The 9749-nt window shown below is 26.9% G+C and overlaps 15 annotated features.

Annotated features, from left to right (window-relative positions):
- Positions 1-182: 182 nt before the first annotated feature.
- Positions 183-1141: a mobile genetic element.
- Positions 183-1141: a terminal%2Cinverted (terminal inverted repeat of MuDRx-1_TV_TvPhantom-3 transposon ID:TVAGG3_0064090).
- A 23-nt stretch (positions 1142-1164) lies between these two features.
- Positions 1165-3282: a mobile genetic element.
- Positions 3283-3491: 209 nt separating this feature from the next.
- Positions 3492-3645: a mobile genetic element.
- A 379-nt stretch (positions 3646-4024) lies between these two features.
- Positions 4025-4069: a mobile genetic element.
- Positions 4025-4069: a terminal%2Cinverted (terminal inverted repeat of LTR141 transposon ID:TVAGG3_0064120).
- A 7-nt stretch (positions 4070-4076) lies between these two features.
- Positions 4077-5105: a mobile genetic element.
- Positions 5106-6062: 957 nt separating this feature from the next.
- Positions 6063-6253: a mobile genetic element.
- Positions 6254-6291: a terminal%2Cinverted (terminal inverted repeat of MuDR-5_TvMULE4 transposon ID:TVAGG3_0064150).
- Positions 6254-7692: a mobile genetic element.
- Positions 7656-7692: a terminal%2Cinverted (terminal inverted repeat of MuDR-5_TvMULE4 transposon ID:TVAGG3_0064150).
- A 547-nt stretch (positions 7693-8239) lies between these two features.
- Positions 8240-8268: a mobile genetic element.
- Positions 8240-8268: a terminal%2Cinverted (terminal inverted repeat of ISTv1 transposon ID:TVAGG3_0064160).
- Positions 8269-9260: 992 nt separating this feature from the next.
- Positions 9261-9283: a terminal%2Cinverted (terminal inverted repeat of MuDR-6/TvMULE4 transposon ID:TVAGG3_0064170).
- Positions 9261-9749: a mobile genetic element.

Genomic DNA, 9749 nt, shown 5'->3' on the forward strand with positions numbered 1-9749 from the left:
CTTGATTAAACGTAGAACTCGAGGAGTAGCTTGTGGACCCGTTTTCTTTGCCGTTTGCTTGTGATCGAGATCTGGGATCTTGATCTCGGTCTTCGGACTCTCGCCACCCATCAATATTTCCTCGTCGCCAGAGGACTGTTCTTCAGTCACCTCTGGCTTCTGGATGGCAACAGCCTTAGCAGGAGAAAAAAACATAGCACACATTTGCACACATTTTGACACTTTTTCTGACAAGCATCATTCAAATTTGAAGAAAAACCTCTAAATTTCATTCAAATTTCTGTCAAAATGTGTGCAAAATTGAAATAGGCACACATTTTGACATACGATTATTTATATACGTTATTTTAATGGTTTCAGAGAAATCTTCGTTACACATTATTGAAGATTACTCAATATTTAAGTGAATGACTCACTACCACCTGTTTAGAAAAATGGTAGCATAAAATCCAAATGTCACATATATTATTTCTTATTTCATACAAATAAACTTACAATTATAACCTCAACTTGTTTGCAAAGCAGAAACTCAATATAAGCAATCGATCAGTAGTGTATTTAAAAGTCGAATTTAAATTTAAAAATTTATAATCTTATTTCGGAACCAAATAGTATAAATTTAGGACAAAAAGCTACGTGGTGTTGATAACAACTATTAAAATTCAAATATTACTACCATGAACAATACAATGGCTCATATTGATAATTGATAAACGTGCATATAAATTGCATATATCATCAATGTCATTAAGTAAAATACATGTATATAAATAGATTAGAAATATTTTTCGGTTAGAATTAAAATCTATGTAATAAAAAATAAGTTATAAAAATAAATACCGAATTTTTATTTGTAATATAAACTGCTACAATATGCTAGTGTATACAAATGTATTTGTCGTATTGATTTGAAAGATCTTCAACATGGTTCAGATCTAAATTTGAAACTCGTAAAATAAAGCGAATCTTTATTTATAATATAAACTGCTACAATATGCTAGTGTGTACAAATGTATTTGTCGTATTGATTTGAAAGATCTTCAACATGGTTCAGATCTAAATTTGAAACTCGTAAAATAAAGCGAATCTTTATTTATAATATAAACTGCTACAATATGCTAGTGTGTACAAATGTGTTTGTACAAATGTATAACTCTTTGTCAACATATTTGAGCGTGATAACCATATCAAAAATGAATAACCTTAATTTATAAATCTGAATTTGATTTTAATAATAAAAATAATATATATATATATGTAATTCATGAGTTATATTTTTACACTTCATTTTACCTGAACAAATATAGCTGATATCAAATAACAATTTAATATAGAAATTGAAATTGTTATATATGCAATGTAAATACACATAATACATATATTATAATTTATCAATGATTATTGTCTAGACCAAAATTTGTAGATGGAATTATGCAATTTCTCAATTTAAAGTCCCAGCTGTTTGTATAACAACTTCATATTGAAATTTACTAATAAACACGGTAAGTTTCATAATTTTTATTATGATGATCTTACATTTGATTAAAATCGACGATTTTTCAATTGGAAAATAGTGCAAAGTAATAAAGAATATATTTAGCAAATTTTAAATTTTTTTCAAAAATTTTAGAATGAATCTATAGAAGGACTAGCAAAGATTTAAAGGAAATTTGAATAAACTCATAGAATTTTTGAAAGAAGAAGGGAGATTTGAGAGGATTTTTGGTCAGAAAAATATAGAATTAAATGAATAATTGGGTATGATAAGATAAGTGAAGGTAAAAGATAATTTTAGTAAACGAAAACGTGTAAAGTTGAAGCAAGGTAATATTTTAATCATTTAAAAAAGAAAAAGAGGAAAACTTGTTCTTGAATCTTCTTGGTGAAAGACAAAATTCAATGAAACAATGTTGATTGATGTACATTGACACAGAAACATTGATTGTGTAATCAATCTATTGAAACTACAAAACTTTGTTCTTGAATCTTCTTGGTGAAAGACAAAATTCAATGAAACAATGTTGATTGATGTACATTGACACAGAAACATTGATTGTGTAATCAATCTATAAAAATTCATTAAACTATTTTAGCTTTCCTTTAATTAATTTTATTATTTTAATTATTTGATCATTAAGTCTCATTGTTTTACAACATCCCCATTCTCTCATTATCTTCGTTTAAATTAATATCTATTTTTAGATTTATTATTATATGAACTTTTGTTTAGGTTCTTTTAAAATAAGTTTCTTTGCGAGAATTAATTATTTTTTGTTTTCCGAAACTTACACATTTATAATGAACATTCAAGCTAAATCGACATTGTTTTGATAATTAAATATGCATTTAATGAAAATATTAATTGTCACTTTTTATATTTGTTAATGAAAATGATTTTTAAGTTATAAGGTGCCATAACAATTGACAAAGAGTTATACATTTGTACAAACACATTTGTACACACTAGCATATTGTAGCAGTTTATATTATAAATAAAGATTCGCTTTATTTTACGAGTTTCAAATTTAGATCTGAACCATGTTGAAGATCTTTCAAATCAATACGACAAATACATTTGTATACACTAGCATATTGTAGCAGTTTATATTACAAATAAAAATTCGGTATTTATTTTTATAACTTATTTTTTATTACATAGATTTTAATTCTAACCGAAAAATATTTCTAATCTATTTATATACATGTATTTTACTTAATGACATTGATGATATATGCAATTTATATGCACGTTTATCAATTATCAATATGAGCCATTGTATTGTTCATGGTAGTAATATTTGAATTTTAATAGTTGTTATCAACACCACGTAGCTTTTTGTCCTAAATTTATACTATTTGGTTCCGAAATAAGATTATAAATTTTTAAATTTAAATTCGACTTTTAAATACACTACTGATCGATTGCTTATATTGAGTTTCTGCTTTGCAAACAAGTTGAGGTTATAATTGTAAGTTTATTTGTATGAAATAAGAAATAATATATGTGACATTTGGATTTTATGCTACCATTTTTCTAAACAGGTGGTAGTGAGTCATTCACTTAAATATTGAGTAATCTTCAATAATGTGTAACGAAGATTTCTCTGAAACCATTAAAATAACGTATATAAATAATCGTATGTCAAAATGTGTGCCTATTTCAATTTTGCACACATTTTGACAGAAATTTGAATGAAATTTAGAGGTTTTTCTTCAAATTTGAATGATGCTTGTCAGAAAAAGTGTCAAAATGTGTGCAAATGTGTGCATTTTATCCATCTCCCTTAGCAGGAGCTGTGTTGTTCGCTTCCATTAAAAAATGTTGTGCATGAAAAATAGTGTGACTTCATTTTTGACAAAAAGTGACACTATTTCTGATGGTTTTGTCATTTATTTGTCAGATTTATAAATGGATAATAATGCTGTAAATCAGATATTAATTAAAAATATTTAAGATTTATGTTCGAATTGAAAAGCAAAATGATATTTTTGAGTAGGTGACAAAAGTGCATACTCTTAAATTAACCTTAAATGTTGATTTTTCGATATTTTCGGTATTAACCTTATTGTAAATTTTTCCGGTGATAAATTTATCACACTGAGGTTATTTTTCCGGTGAGATTTTTAACCTTGATTTAATGAAATGAGTTTGGTAGAATTTACGAAAAAGTGACACTTAAACTTAAATTTCCAAACACTATTTTTTGATTGTATTTTGTTATTTATATATTTATATATATATATGTATATATTTATATATCTATATATTTATATATCTATATATTTATATATCTATATATTTATATATCTATATATTTATATATGTATATATTTATATATGTATATATTTATATATGTATATATTTATATATGTATACATTTATATATGTATATATTTATATATGTATACATTTATATATGTATACATTTATATATGTATATATTTATATATGTATATGTAATGCATGAAAATTCGGTTCACTTCATTTTTGACACTTTACATATCGGATGTATTATCTAAGAATTATATTATAAAATAATAATTTTGTGTTTTATAAGTTTATTTGTATAAATTGATTCCTTCGCAAACAGCGGGAAACGTTGTCTGAATAGTTTAACATTCAGACAAAGTTTCCCGCTGTCAGAGAGGGAATGGAAGGGTAAGAGGTATATATTCATAATGTATACCTCTTACCCTTCCATTCCCTCGAGAAAGTTCAAAAACTTGGGTGCAATCAGTTCTGATTGCACCCAAGTTTTTGAACTTTGTATAAGGAATTGTTGGCTATGATGTACTGATCATGAATCAGTACATCATAGCCAACAATTCCTTCGCAAACAGCGGGAAACTTTGTCCGAATAGTTTAACATTCAGACAAAGTTTCCCGCTGTCAGAGAGGGAATGGAAGGGTAAGAGGTATATATTCATAATGTATACCTCTTACCCTTTCATTCCCTCGAGAAAGTTCAAAAACTTGGGTGCAATCAGTTCTGATTGCACCCAAGTTTTTGAACTTTGTATAAGGAATTGTTGGCTATGATGTACTGATCATGAATCAGTACATCATAGCCAACAATTCCTTCGCAAACAGCGGGAAACTTTGTCGAATAGTTTAACATTCAGACAAAGTTTCCCGCTGTCAGAGAGGGAATGGAAGGGTAAGAGGTATATATTCATAATGTATACCTCTTACCCTTCCATTCCCTCGAGAAAGTTCAAAAACTTGGGTGCAATCAGAACTGATTGCACCCAAGTTTTTGAACTTTGTATAAGGAATTGTTGGCTATGATGTACTGATCATGATCAGTACATCATAGCCAACAATTCCTTCGCAAACAGCGGGAAACTTTGTCCGAATAGTTTAACATTCAGACAAAGTTTCCCGCTGTCAGAGAGGGAATGGAAGGGTAAGAGGTATATATTCATAATGTATACCTCTTACCCTTCCATTCCCTCGAGAAAGTTCAAAAACTTGGGTGCAATCAGAACTGATTGCACCCAAGTTTTTGAACTTTGTATAAGGAATTGTTGGCTATGATGTACTGATTCATGATCAGTACATCATAGCCAACAATTCCTTCGCAAACAGCGGAAATTTGTCTGATTCCACACTAATTTTATTAATTTATCTAAACTTTTATCCTCGTCTACAATTTAATCATCAATAATTATCTCTTGTTCTATTTCACTATTATATATATATATATTTATATGATTTGATTTAAAAAAAATAAATAAATAAATTAATAAATCATTTACTCAAATATATCAAAAGTTTTATTTTTATATATAAAGATAACTACTTTTAAAAAAAATACCCTATATATTTTTGCCATGTAAACTATTTTTGCCATGTAAATATGTCACTTTTGTCAGAAGTGAAGTGAACCGAATTTTCATGCACAACATTTATATATGTATATATTTATATATGTATATATTATATATGTATATATTTATATATGTATATATTTATATATGTATATATTTATATATGTATATATTTATATATGTATATATTTATATATGTATATATTTATATATGTATATATTTATATATGAATAAATAATACATCAAACTAGTTTTAGAGTTGATAGTAAGAAGCGAAGAACACTACCAGTAAGATACAGCAGTAGTAGCTGCTTCATGCTGCATTGAGTATTGTTGAATAATTTGAAGTAGTGGTTTTTGAAATCAGCACCCCTATGAGAGCGCTGGCGACCGAAACACGACTAGTAAGATTGTGTATTAGAAACTGCTTCATGCTGTGTTGAGTAAGCCTCGATTTCTTTATCAGACCACCTTTAAATTAACCACTCACATTCTCACTGTGGTCCATCTAAAATTTGTAAACTTTATGACATAAAATTATATTATATGCAGGATCCCACCTATTACTTAATCTTTTTGGAATAAATGTTTTATAATATTTATCGATTGATTGTAATTTTTTGTATAAAAAAGTTTTTTATTTATATTAAAAATATATTCGGTTAATGATATTATCTTATAATTTGTAAATAAATCTAGTAATAAAATAACTTTAATAGTTGGTGTCACTTTTTCGAAAATTCTGGTTTTTTCATTGTAAATTTTTCCGGTGATAAATTTATCACACTGAGGTTATTTTTCCGGTGAGATTTTTATCCTTGATTTAATGAAATTAATATATATAAATTTTATTATTTTTAATTTCGAATGAGTATAATAAAATATTTTTTATGTGTTTTTGTTTTTGATGTGATTTGAATGAGAAAGGGACAGACTAGCCCATTGTCACTTTTTAATTTAGCAAATGAACGCTTATGGAGTGGAGTTTTTGGGTAAATCTGATTTGCTTATAAATGAAATAAAATCAAAAGAAACCATATTGGCATTATATTATGCAAAAATAAATGATCTTACTTAGTACTTTTAAAGTTAATTTCAGAAAAAATTTGACACAATGGTATCCGGCACATACAAGTGGTGTACAACCAAAATATAAGTTGGTTTAAACATATATTGCTATATCTCATGATCTTACTTAGTACTTTTAAAGTTAATTTCAGAAAAAATTTGACACAATGGTATCCGGCACATACAAGTGGTGTACAACCAAAATATAAGTTTAGTTTAAACATATATTGCTATATCTCATGATCTTACTTAGTACTTTTAAAGTTAATTTCAGAAAAAATTTGACACAATGGTATCCGGCACATACAAGTGGTGTACAACCAAAATATAAGTTGGTTTAAACATATATTGCTATATCTCATGATCTTACTTAGTACTTTTAAAGTTAATTTCAGAAAAAATTTGACACAATGGTATCCGGCACATACAAGTGGTGTACAACCAAAATATAAGTTAGTTTAAACATATATTGCTATATCTCATGATCTTACTTAGTACTTTTAAAGTTAATTTCAGAAAAAATTTGACACAATGGTATCCGGCACATACAAGTGGTGTACAACCAAAATATAAGTTGGTTTAAACATATATTGCTATATCTCATGATCTTACTTAGTACTTTTAAAGTTAATTTCAGAAAAAATTTGACACAATGGTATCCGGCACATACAAGTGGTGTACAACCAAAATATAAGTTGGTTTAAACATATATTGCTATATCTCATGATCTTACTTAGTACTTTTAAAGTTAATTTCAGAAAAAATTTGACACAATGGTATCCGGCACATACAAGTGGTGTACAACCAAATCTTCGACTCGATGAACTTGTCATCGAGTTATATTCCAGTGTTGTTCCTTCATTCCTGATTAAGTTGCAAATTAAAGGTCTGGATTCAGAGAGAAGTGTTAAAGTTATCAAAAAAGTCACAAGAGATTTCGAAGAAATGACACAATTTAAAAAAGTCGAATGCATCAGTATGCTTGAAGCTGTTCAGAAAGGTCTGAAAAATGATACACTTGATCCCAACATTGTTTACTCAACATTAAAAATATTATTGCAAAGAAAACATTTGATTTAATAAACATTTAATTTATTATAATTAATTTTTTATTACAGTATAGTAAAAAATGCTATAAATAAATTATTATATTTTATTAAAATGTGACTTTTAATAGTAAGTGAATAAAATAAATCAGGAATTGGGAAAGAAATAAGGTTAATTAAAAATAATGAAAATTACAAGTTTAAGGTTAATGAAAAGTGACAATGGGCGAGTTTGTCCCCCACTCAAGACGAAATGGTGGAAGTGAACTCAAAATAAGAGTAATTAGGTTATTTTGCCGACCAAATATATTTACAAGGCAAAATATCATATTACATGTCAACCTATTATCAGTATGTTTTTGATAAAAAAATTTTATCAAATATCATATTAAAATTAACATCTATATCTAATAAATATCTACACTATAAATTTTTTTATTCAATATCATAGATTTCAAAAAATTTTTTCAATTTTAAATTAATTTATGGCTTTCATCAAAATTGTTTTTTATTAAAAAGCATGTTTCACAATTTTTACGGTTTCTTTCAAAAGTTATAAAAAGAGAGTCAATAAGAAATTTCAACGCTTCAAGAAGGAATCAAAGAAATTGACGAAGTTCCAGAATTTTATTCAACAATTCTTAATCAATTAACAAAAACTATACCGAAACTTATCTTACCATCCAAATCAAATCACATTACATACGGAATAAACATTTAATCTTTTACCATTAAAATTATATTTATACGTTATTTAATTTTTTTACGTCTAAGTTGAATAGGATAATAGCCGAAGATATAAAGTAACTATAGTTTACAAGCTAAGGAACAAATCAGCATTGAAACTAAAAAATGCTGAAATATTATAATAAATTGAAGAAATACTGTGATAGAATACCTAGTTATACTAGATACTATTATAATATGAATTCATTTGTATTGAATATCGATTAAAATAAAATGGAACGTCAATTTGACAGACTCAAGTTTCGAATTAGAGACCAACTTTCATCAGCATAGTATATGTGCGCAAACTACTGCATAATGGTATGCTTATCTTTTCATTTTAAAAAATAACGTATTTGAATAATTTCGTAAAAAATTAGAATTACTCGATATTAAGCATATTGCTTTTCTATCATATATGCTTATATTCTACAATAGTGTTACCAAACATCGGGCAACATCATACGTATAATACAACTTTTTAATACTTGAACGTCAATTTGACAGACTCAAGTTTCGAATTAGAGACCAACTTTCATCAGCATAGTATATGTGCGCAAACTACTGCATAATGGTATGCTTATCTTTTCATTTTAAAAAATAACGTATTTGAATAATTTCGTAAAAAAATTAGAATTACTCGATATTAAGCATATTGCTTTTCTATCATATATGCTTATATTCTACAATAGTGTTACCAAACATCGGGCAACATCATACGTATAATACAACTTTTTAATACTTGAACGTCAATTTGACAGACTCAAGTTTCGAATTAGAGACCAACTTTCATCAGCATAGTATATGTGCGCAAACTACTGCATAATGGTATGCTTATCTTTTCATTTTAAAAAATAACGTATTTGAATAATTTCGTAAAAAATTAGAATTACTCGATATTAAGTATATTGCTTTTCTATCATATATGCTTATATTCTACAATAGTGTTACCAAACATCGGGCAACATCATACGTATAATACAACTTTTTCGTACTTCTTTATCGAATTTAAATAGAACTAAGTTTTTATTTTAAATAAAAGAGAAATAATTCTAATTTATAATCTCATTATTAATTTTTCTCATTTGAGGGGGGCACAAACTTGCCCAGTGAGGTGAAGTGATAAGTGTCAGATTTGAAACAAAAAATGGATTAATTTATTATTATATGATAAAGAGATTTGGTAAGTTACTATCAAATTTGTAAGTAAGGGAAAAAAAAGTAAGAAAGAAAAAAAATTTTTTTTAAAATAAAAAACCACTCGCTTCGCTCGCGGGAGACAAAAAGAACAGATTCGAAAAAAGATTGTACGAAACTACGAAACTAAGCCACTCGCTTCGCTCGCGGCTTAAGAAAAGAACAGATTCGAAAAAAGATTGTATGAAATTTTAATTCTTTATTTTTTAGGATTGTTAGCTTTGTAAGATTGCTTTCTCACAAGAGAAAACAAGTATAAGGTTTAAGCTGTATGTATTAAAGTTATAAATATTTGATTTTAAAAAAAATCAAGATTTTAAACTTTAAAGGTATTAATTATGATTATCTTTCTTTAGCTTTGCATGCTGTATGCTACTTT

The sequence above is a fragment of the Trichomonas vaginalis genome, chromosome IV (genome assembly GCF_026262505.1).
Source record: "Trichomonas vaginalis G3 chromosome IV, whole genome shotgun sequence".
NCBI lineage: Eukaryota > Parabasalia > Trichomonadida > Trichomonadidae > Trichomonas > Trichomonas vaginalis.